At 42.7% G+C, this 8435-nt stretch overlaps 1 long non-coding RNA gene across 5 annotated transcripts in view; it reads left to right on the forward strand.

Annotated features, from left to right (window-relative positions):
• The window catches only part of LOC309376827, a 396206-nt gene extending 389733 nt beyond the window's left edge, over positions 1–6473 (forward strand). For 3 of the 5 annotated variants that reach the window (XR_014171298.1, XR_014171299.1, XR_014171301.1), the window contains one exon: positions 6123–6473. This is a non-coding gene — a long non-coding RNA (uncharacterized lncRNA). Of the gene's footprint in view, positions 1–1387; positions 1453–6122 lie in introns of all 5 variants that reach the window. The other 2 variants (XR_014171297.1, XR_014171300.1) reach the window with 1 other exon arrangement.
• The last annotated feature ends 1962 nt before the right edge of the window (positions 6474–8435 follow it).

Below are 8435 nucleotides of genomic sequence, written 5' to 3' on the forward strand. Positions count from 1 at the left end.
GGCTCTGCAGCCTTCTCAGTCTGGCTCTTCAGACTCTGCCCACACTGTTCCCCTGGGCTGCAGCCTTCACTGGCCCTGCTCTGTGCTCTGAGTGCTTCAAAGAACCATAAAATTGTAGAGCTGGAAAGGACCCAAGGGTCATCTAGCCCATCTCCTTGCAATGCAGGAATCTTTTGCCCAATGCGGGGCTCGAACCCATGACCCTGAGGTTAAGAGTCTCCTGCTTTACCAGCTGAGCTATCCCTGTAGTGGAATGTGTTCAGGAAGTTCTGTAATGCTTTCCTGGATGGAGCATTGGGGTGGGGTGCAGAAACTAGCCTACTGTACAAACGTCACATTTACATTTGTTGCTCCACCCACATTTCCTTCTGGCCCCACCCACCACTAGCATGGGGCCTTCCGAATGTTGCCCAGAAGAGAACGTGGTCCTTTGGCTGGAAATGCTTTCCCAAACCTTTGCTAAGAGAACACAACCTCAGCTCTCTATCTCTTTCCCTTTCTTCAACCCTGTCTGACTCAAACTGTTTACGCAGACACAATGCTTCCTTCTCCTGGCCAGAGGGCTGGCAAATCTCCTCTGGACCAGACGCTCCTTGGACCATTTTATTCATGGAAAACACCTGCTGAATATTTCAGGCTATTGGACGCTCTTTTGTCAAGTCCCAGACTCTCACCCACTATTGCCCCCAGGCCAACCTACGCTCACAGAAAACCCGCTCACAGAAACCTGATAGGAAACAAAAAACATAATTTTCTGAGTTCAAGCAAAACATTGGGTTTTGTTTAGTTCTCAGCGCAAAGATGAAACTGAGTAACTTGAGGTGGAGAAGCCCCTTCACTGTCGAGGCAATATTTGACAAGGGGGTTCAAGTTTTTTGTCAGTTTCTCATCTATGGAAGGAAAAGGGCAAGCTGGGATGGAAGAGCTTAATAACTGGGCCAGCAATGCAATGTGGGATTCACAGGAGGAAAACACAGGGACCAACAGCAACAGTACCACAGTTTGTTAACTTTTGCTGATCATAATATTCAGGGATTCCGGGTAACACAACACATTTCACATTTCGTCCCATTTTCTTCTGTCAACAATTTAGGCAGAGCCGGCATCCATTCAAACATTCACCCATTCATTCAGTTTGTTATCAATAATAATATGCTGGGGGACTTAAAACAGAAACAATAGATGCAATAAGGGTTGTTGGAAGCAGGGCTGCAAGGCACTTGAAGCAGGTGAATACTTGAATACTTGAAGCTAATACTCTTTAAAGATATATGAATGCATGAGTACGTTATATGCACAACCTTCATGAAGACCTGCATGACAAAGGTGTATAAAATTATGGTGTGAAGAAAGCAGAATTTTTTCTCCTCTCATAATACTAAAATAGGAGTCATCGGATGAAGCTAAATGGTGGGAGATCAGAGCAGATAAAAAGCAGCACTTCTTCACATGGTGTGTAGTTAAACTGTGGCATTTTCTACCATATCACGAAAATAACATACAAAAATGCATTATGAGAAACTGCTTGAAAAGAAATGTGTACTAGGATAAATTCTCACTAAAATGCTGAAGGATTTTCATTGCTGTAGAAATTTGAAGAACTAAATTTAAGATTGTAAAAAATGCAAATGTTGGGGAATGGAAATGGGCAGATTTTTTCCCCATCCCTCGCTATGGCTAAAGCCATTTTGCCATGCCCAATTACCCGTAGGGGTGAGTCAGCTTAGCACGGAGCTAGAAGAAGCAGAGAATGCAATAACTGAGTTGTACTGGGCAGATCCATATAGAAGGGTCAATGCAGAGACAGAATCAATTTCAAACAGAGCTGTTTACACACTGTACACTGAAAATACATCCCCCCAGGTCTGTGTGCACACCATACATTTGTGTGCACAAAGCACATTTATAGTGCATTTTCCCCTCAAAAAATAAATAAATCCTGGAAACAGTAGTTTAAGGAGGCTGGGAACTGTCATTCTTTGAAGGGTAAACTGCAGTTCCCAAGATTTTTTGGAGGTGGGAATGTGCTTTAAATGTGTGGTGCATGTGCAACCAAGGAAAGTCTGCCCGAAGGGGAACTGGAATGAAGATACAGATAGGCAGGATGATGGGCAGGGGAACAGAGGTGCTGGGAAGCTGGGAAGGGAACAGGTAAGCAGAGCAACAGAAGACAAGCAGGCATGTAGCTGGCAGGTGGGAACAAGAAACAACCAGCGTTATAAGGCACTTCCTTATCTGGTAACAACAGTCAGGTTGGGAACTTGAAAAGTATCCAGCATAGGGTCATATTTGAGCAACTTAATGCTTTTATGTAAAAAAAAATTTTTTTAAATCAAATTCAGTAATCTTGTTAGGATTGGTCAAATCCAGGCCTATCAAAAGGAGTAAAATCATCTTTCGCTTAAGTAGCAACAAGTATTACTATAAGTTGGTCAACTCAATATACACATACACAACTTTAAAAATAATCAGATCTCATGAAAAGAAATGCATGCTCCTGGTGGACAGGGGAGCATTCAGTAGACTTTTAACTTTATTTGAGTAGACTATACAGCCTAAGCAGTTTAATAAATCTGCACACTTTCCACACACAGAGAAGTGGGATCATTTGATTTTAATATGTGTTGCTAATTTGCTTCACCCTTAGCAGTAACAGTGCAATAAACAAATGAGCCCTTGGGTCTGCAAAGATGTGCTTGCAATAGTCTCCTAGATGGATGACATCGTTATTATATGGCACTGCTATGCCCCAAAAAGGTTCTTGCCCCTTTTTATATCTGTTTTATTACTGATGTGCTTTATGATCTCTGTGGCTGCTATTTTTCCTTTCCAGCCTCTCTGTGGTAGGCTTAACTGTATAGAGTCTGCTTTATATCTAATTGTTGGCCTTCCTAATTCTTAAGATGTTGCGATTGCTGTAACTCATGTTTTACCTTGTATGGGTTGCTCATTTTTGCCTGTACCCAAGTTCAGCAGGTGAAACGCTGGCTCTGGGCATGGAAGGCAGCAATTTGAAAAGTTTGTTACTAGTCATTTACTTAGGGCACTTCATCTGTCTTCCATGATGGAACTCAAGGCAGCATCCACAGAGTTCTCATGGGGCCTCCCATCTAAGCACTGGTCAAACGCAGACCTGCTTAGCTTCAGCAAGCCCTGGGATTGATGTTGCAGTATAGAAAGCAAATAAGGTATAGAAGGTGGGGGGGGCAATAGCCTGCTATTGGGTGGAAGACAACTCCTATCATCAGCAGGAACTGATGGGATTTGGAGTCCAGCAGTATCTGGAGGGCACCAACTTATAATGGAAGCATGGACTAGAGGAATCACATGTATCAATATGCCAGGCAACACAGGGCTAGAAGGCTGGATATGGAAGATAGACAACCGGCTTAAATGGTGATAAGACAGAGAAGGATGAGAGATGGCCTCTGGGACAGGAAAATTGGGATCAGTTTCATGTTTCCAGCAGCAAATAGAAACTGAGAGAGGAATGCAACAGAATAAATGCAATGGAATAAATTGCATGGTGAGAATCTCGATTTTTCCACTGGTATGTGGAAATCTAGATCACAATTCAAGAGGCAAAGCAGCCTCTCAGTCCTTCTGTAGTAATGGAGGTATGAAGAGGACCCAGGAAGGGATGGCTCAAAGTCTGTCAGTAAAATGCCCCCGGTGGCTCCTGCCTATATCTTTAGGCCTCAACAGGCTTACCTGGTGGTCTTACCTGGCAGAAGCAATAGCAGCAGCGCTTGGTGGTTTGGAGCCACGTTTTCAATTTCCCACAATGCCCCAGGGTGACACTAAGGCAGGGCACTGTGGGAAATTAAAATGGTGGCTCTAAGCTACACCATGTGGAGTGACCAGAGCAGGTATAGGAGTGGGCCTTCCCAGGCAGGGGCTTGGAAATTGTCCATGGGTGTCGCAGGCTGACGCCAGCCCCAGAAAACAATATGGTAGAAGTGGACTGTTTAGTCTACCCAAGGGACAGCAATAGATCGTAAAAATCCCTTGCAAGTTGCAAGTCAAAGTAGCAAGCTTAGTGTTTTTCCAATGATCATATTATCTGTCTCCTTTGAGCATTTCAGCAGCTTCCACACAGCATCCCTCATATTTTATCCCACATTTTGTGAGTCCCAAAGCTGCTATGAACAGAAGCATGCGTGATCTTTTTATATCGTTACTGAGTAGTTTATCATTTCACTGTTCCTCAATTTCAGGTTGCAATTCTCCTGTTCAATCATCCAATTACAGAACAAAAGCTCTATGAATCTGCTTACATTAACAGTTCCTCACTATGAATCAATATGCAATAGCTGCTACGGAATAGTTACAAACCCCACTGGTGGGGATAGGGGGGTGGGCACACAGAATAAAATTAAACAAAAATTACACACCCAAGCGATGCCATTAAATTGATCACCTATATCCTGTCTTAATAAATACTCTTTTCCCGTTAAGTGTTTTTATACTTTTTAGAGCTTTTTAATTGCGCTGTTGTTCACATCCTTGTGATTATCACAGTGCACAGGTGTTTTATAAATACAAATCATCATTAAACCTCTTATATTTTACAGCCCAATCCTTAAAAGCAGTCTGCCAATGTAAGCCCCGTTCCATTCAACCACATATGTGTGAACAGAATGCTTTGCCATTCAAGCTGTAAGTTATTTCCCCCCAAGGGCCCTCTGTGTGTTAGAAGCACAGTCTTGGTATAACTGATTTTCCAATTTTCACATTACAAAGTAATGGGAAGCAGAATGAGAGCTTTCATTTTGCTTCCCCATAAACGTGGACCTACACAGTTTCAAAATTGACTGTAAGCAGGAACTCCTGTAATTAAGCTTCCATTGCAGTTGCTCTGTTTCTTTTTCTTGCTGGTATCCTTGCCGGATCAGAGTGGGGAAAAGCCTGTAGTCAAATGATGAAGCCAACTTGCTGAAGCTAAGCTGGCCTTGGTCTGGGTCAGTGCCTGGATGGAAACTGGACATTATTATTATTATTATTATTATTATTATTATTATTATTATTTGATTCCTCTGAGTGGCTTGCCCTAGCTCAGGTTGCCCTAGCTTCCGACAAAATTAAAAACAAAAAAACCCTCAAACATTCAAAAACTTCCTTGAAACCTGGTCCACATTATGCATTTAAAGCACATGGCTTCCCGCCAAAGTATCCTGGGAATTGTAGCTTGGCCCTCACAGAGCTACAATTCCCAGCACCCTTAACAAATCACAGTTCAGATGATTCTGCAGTGGGAAATCAAGGACTTTAAACACATGGCATGGAGGTGAACCCCTTGGAGTTCTGTGAAGCAACAAAGTTGGAATAAAGTGTTGGTGCTGACCTTTAAAGCCCTAAATGGCCTTGGTCCAGTATACCTGAAGGAGCGTCTCCACCTCCATCGTTCTACCCGGACATTGAGGTCCAGCGTTCCCTCACTGCGAGAAGCCAAGTTACAGGGAACCAGGCAGAGGGCCTTCTTGGTAATGGCACCCACCCTGTGGAACGCCCTCCCACCAGACGTCAAAGAGAAAAATAACTACCAAACTTTTAGAAGACATCTGAAGGCAGCCCTGTTTAGGTAAGCTTTTAATGTTTAATACAGTGGTACCTCAGGTTACATACGCTTCAGGTTACAGACGCTTCAGGTTACAGACTCCTCTAACCCAGAAATAGTACCTCGGGTTAAGAACCTTTCTTCAGGAAGAGAACAGAAATCGTGCTCCGGTGGCGCAGCGGCAGCAGGAGGCTCCATTAGCTAAAGTGGTGCTTCAGGTTAAGAACAGTTTCAGGTTAAGAACGGACCTCTGAAACGAATTAAGTACTTAACCTGAGGTACCACTGTAGGTTATTGCATTTTAGTGTTCTGTTGGAAGCTGCCCAGAGTGGCTGGGGAAACCTAGCTAGATGGGCAGGGTAAAACAAACAAACAAACAAACAAACAAATAAGTGGTACCTCGGGTTAAGTACTTAATTCGTTCCAGAGATCCGCTGCCAGAGCCCAATTTCTGTTCTTTTCCTGAAGCAAAGTTCTTAACCTGAAGCACTATTTCTAGGTGTAACCTGAGGTACCACTGTATGTACAATTGCATTTTATAAATTTTTATTCTTCCTCCCTACAGGCTACACACCCGACTGATCCTGCTCAGAGCCTCCCTTGCATGCTTTTGCTTTTTTTAAGATGAGCAAAATTCCTTATGTGGTGTTTACAAAGCAAAATGTTAACCATAGCCGTTGGGCTGTAAGTCAGAGCTGGAACTAAAACAACCTTTGCAAAGCTGATGGCCTCCAAATGTTTCGGAGTACAACTCACATCAGTTCCAGGCAGCCAGATTATAAACCCACCAGCGACCAATCCAGTGAGGAGGACAAGGCTGAACCGCCCTGTGTTTTGCAGGAAGAAAAGCTATGAAATTTCACAAAAGAAATTTCATTTCTTCAAGGCTTCAATTAAATTTTCTGTGCTGGGCTGATATTATTTGTTACTATTCCCTTTTGTCTGGAGAGGGGGAAAAATATTCAACCAGTGTTTCCTACCTGTCAAAACATATAGCTCTGAAACATGCTTTTCTGACAACAAACATGGCTGAGAATCTCCAAACAGCCCAGTGTGCTTGGAGAAGATGCATGCTGAGCATCACAAATAAAAGTTGGAGAAGTGAGTGGGGAGGGAGGGGAGAGAGGGAGAGGGAGAATGGAAGGTTAGATGGAAAGACAAAAGCAGATGACATGCTGGAATTTTTTTGGAACAAATAAGAAGAATATAGTACAAATCACATAAACGTCTGATCAGAGATGGGCAAAAGCAATATCTGAGTAGATGTCCACAATCTAGATACGGAAGAAAAATACTCCTAATTTAGTTCAAATTTCAATATTTATCATGGACACACATTAGTGCTTACTAAGCTGCAATAAAAGGGTCTTCGTCACCCAAAAGTGATCTCCAATCCAGATCAGGGGAGGGAATAGCTTGATGGTGATGGAGATACCATTGGACTTCCTACATCCTAGCATAGAAACCAGAAAAGTGTCAGTCATGAGTAGGGGTGGGAAAGAAGTTCAGTTCACATTCAAATGAGGATTTACTTAATTTGCACTTTCCAAACCAATATGCTGACTGGAACACAGGCCTCCTTTCAAAATTTGCACTTCTCTGAATTTTGCAATGCACTTCTCCAGATACATAAAGTGTACAAAAATACACATACTAGGGGAAAGCGTTCATCAAAAATGTCTATAATAGGAAAAACTGCATACATTGGAAGAAATTTGCAGGAAAATTGGTGCATTTTCATGAGGGCATTTTTTAAACAGATGTGGAGAATTGGACTTGAGACTGGGGGAAATGAGAAACTGATAGAAACCAAAATGAACAGATTCACTCACCCCTAGTCGTGAGTTCCTTCTGAAAAAAGCTGACCAGCTCCAGCTCTTATATTCCTGGAATTTCTGCAAACCTCCACTTAACCTTCAGCCATTGCTCCCACTCCCTAAATTGCATGAGTTTGATGTCCCTCACTTCAGAATAATGCAGCCCTTACCTTGAGGAACTTGTAATCTATATTTAGCAGGGTGGTGGGAACCCTTTGGCTTAAAAAACCTAAAGGAGAACAAAAGCACTCCCCCCCCAGCCCAATTTTAAAATTCACAGAATTGTAGAGTTGGAAGGGACCCTGAGGGTCATCTAGTCCAGCCCCAATGCAGGAATCTAAGCTAAAGCATCCATGACTGATGGCCACTCAACTTCTGCTTAAAAACCTCCAAGAGACCACAACCTCCCAAGTGAGTCCATTCCACTGTCAAACAGCTCTTGCTGTCAGAAAGTTCTTCCTGAAGTTTAGCCAGAATCTCCTTTCTTGTAAATTAAATCCATTGGTTTGAGTGCTACTCTTTGGAGCAGGAGAAAACAAGATTGCTCTATCCTCCATATGACCGCCCTTATGATACAGTGGTGCCCCGCAAGACGAATGCAAGACGGAAAACTCGCAAGACGAAAGGGTTTTCCGGTTTTTGAGCTGCTTCGCAAGACGAATTTCCCTATGGGCTTGCTTTGCAAGACGAAAATGTCTTGCAAGTTTGTTTCCTTTTTCTTAACACCATTAATACAGTTGCGACTTGACTTCGAGGAGCAACTCATAGAACGCAGTGTACATAGTAGCCTTTTTTGAGGTTTGTAAAGACTTTGGTGATTTTTGAAGCTTTCCCAAAACTTCTTTTGCAGCCATTTGGTAAGTTAAGCTTTTAAAACTTTTTTGGGGGGGGTTGAATTTTGGGTTGGGGTGTTTGGAATTCAAGGACTTGGTGTTGGGGAGGGGTTTGCAAGAATCTGGAAGCTTGTTTTATCCCCCTGCATTTTTATGATTTTCTGTGACCAGTGGGCCACTCTGCTGTTTTTTTAAAAAAATTCTGGGTTTGAATTTTGAAATGCTCTT

The sequence above is a fragment of the Podarcis melisellensis genome, assembly GCF_964234715.1.
Source record: "Podarcis melisellensis genome assembly, chromosome: 1".
Classification (NCBI taxonomy): Eukaryota; Metazoa; Chordata; class Lepidosauria; order Squamata; family Lacertidae; genus Podarcis; species Podarcis melisellensis.